This window comes from Arachis duranensis, chromosome 2, assembly GCF_000817695.3.
Source record: "Arachis duranensis cultivar V14167 chromosome 2, aradu.V14167.gnm2.J7QH, whole genome shotgun sequence".
Classification (NCBI taxonomy): Eukaryota; Viridiplantae; Streptophyta; class Magnoliopsida; order Fabales; family Fabaceae; genus Arachis; species Arachis duranensis.
In genome coordinates this window covers 73299509-73302155 of record NC_029773.3, presented here as the reverse complement: position 1 = coordinate 73302155, position 2647 = coordinate 73299509, and positions in this window count along the sequence as shown.

The following is a 2647-nucleotide window of genomic DNA, read 5'->3' as shown; positions in this document are numbered from 1 at the left end:
AGCATCATCCCGAGACACGACGATCCTATGGCCATCACTATCATATTGGCCAATGCTAACCTCCACCGCACACTGGTTGACCAAGGAAGCTCAGCGGATATCTTGTTTAAACCTGCCTTCGATAAACTCGACCTGTAAGAGAAAGAGCTCAGAGCACATCCAAACAGCTTGTTTGGACTAGGAGACACTCCAATCCAACCGCTTGGATACATCTCACTACACACAACCTTCGGAAAAGGAACCCAATCAAGGACACTCAACATAGACTACATTGTAGTCGACGTAAGCTCAGCCTAAAACGCCCTGATAGGCCGGGCAACATTGAACCAGCTCGCAGCAGTAGTTTCAACTCCACATCTATGCATGAAGTTCCCAACTCCAGAAGGGATCGCTATGATAAAAGGAGATCAGAAAATAGCGCGACGCTGTTACAATGAAAGTTTGAACCTCAGAGGCAAAGGGGAAGAAATCCACACCATCGAACTCAGGGGAGTTTGAGGTCAGGAAGAACTCCATCCACAACCTGAGGGCGAGATCGAAGAAGTCCAGATCAGAGACGCTGAGGACAAAACAAATATTGAGGCAACCTTAAATGAGGACGTAAAGAAGCCTCTGATTCAGTTCTTAAGAAACAATGTCGACCTCTTCTCATGGAAGGCCGCAGACATGCCAGTCATAGATCCCAAACTAATGTGCCACAAGCTGGCAGTATACCCAGGATCTCGGCCAGTACAACAAAAGCATAGGAAACTCGGACTTGAAAGATCCCAAGCTGTGGAAGAATAGGTACAGGCTCTACTGGAGGCAGGATTCATAAGAGAAGTCAAATACCCACTGTGGCTAGCTAACGTTGTCTTAGTAAAAAAGTCAAATGGAAAGTGGCGAATGTGCACCGACTACACTGATCTCAATAAAGCTTGCCCAAAATATCCCTATCCACTCCCCAGTATCGACACTCTAGTGGATGCCTCCTCCAGATATAAATACCTCTCATTCATGGACGCTTATTCAGGATACAATCAAATCCCAATGTATCCACCCGATCAGGAAAATACCTCATTCTTAACCCCAAGGGCAAACTATTGTTATGTGGTCATGCCATTCGGACTCAAAAATGCAGGAGCTACTGATGAGAGGATTTTTGCGTGGTTTAGAATTCAGAATAAATTCCCGTTGCAAGTATAGCTTCTAAACCAACAAAAGTCATTTCATACAAACGTTTTGGTTGTCACAAGTAACAAACCCCTAAACAAATTGATAACCGAAGTATTTAAACCTTGGGTCGTCTTCTCAAGGAATTGCAGGGAGGTATGTTCTTATTATTGGTTATGAGTTTGTAAATTAGGGGTTTTAAGAATGAGGAATGAATATGGCAAATAATTTAACTGGCAATTAAAATAAATAAATACTGTAAAGCAGACCCTTTGGCAAGGTATGAGAAATTGGGAGTCCAGACTTAGTTATTCTTATCAACAATAATGAAAGTTGAATCTCAATTCCGCGTAGTTAACCTTTGCTAAAGCAAAGGAAAGTCAAGGGAATAATTAGTTTGACCTTCGAATCCTATTTATTTCCTAAGAAAAGGTTAGGATTATTGAAGTTCAATTCAATTAACAAAGATAATAGCTATCAATTATGTTGAGCTAAGATAACTTCTGAGTTATTGATTTCTTAACCAAGACCAAAAGGAAAGAGATTAAATCTACTGGAATAAAAATGTCTTCAGATTGGAAATAATCAATAACATAAATAAAAGAAGGCAATATTAAACTGAAATACCTCAAATAACATTAAATAAGAAGATCATCATGAATGTGGCATAAGCCAAATAGGCAACATAACTAATATAAGCATTAAAGTATCTGAGAATAAGAGATAAATATAAAGTAAAAGAACATTGAACCTGGGATCGAGAGTAACTCCTAAAACTAAGAGAAGTCCTAAATCCTAATCCTAAAGAGAGAGGAGAGAACCTCTCTCCGACTAAACCTAAATTATGGAAAGTAACTAAAAATTCGATTCTCCTTGAATGGATGCATTCCCTCACTTCATAACCCCTGGTCTATGCCTTCTGGACTTGGATTTGGGACAAAAAGGGCTTCAGAATCCGCTATGAGCGTTTTCTGCAATTTCTGGTGCGTGGCCTCTGTCACGCGTCCGCGTGGGTCACGCGGTCGCGTCCATTGGAGTTTTCCTTGTCGTGTGGTCGCGTCAGTCATGCGACCGCGTCATAGGTGTTCTTCTTTAGATGCGCGGTCGCGTCAGTCATGCGGCCGCGTCGCTGCTTCTTCGCGCTTGGCATGCGGCCGCGTCGTCCATGCGGTCGCGTCGTTGCCAGTTTCTTCAGAAACTCCGTTTTGTTCTTTCCTTCCATTTTTGTATGTTTCCTTTGCATCCTTTAAGTCATTCCTGTCTTAGAAGATCTGAAACTACTCAACAAACAAATCACGACATCAAATGATAATAAAGGGTAATTAAATTAATTAATTTTAAAGCATAGGAAACATGTTTTTCACATACATCACATAATACGGAAGTAAAAGTAAAACCATGCAATTAATATGAATAAGTGGGTGAAGGATTGAATAAATCACTCAAACTAAGCACAAAATATATCATAAAATATGGGTTTATCAACCTCCCCACA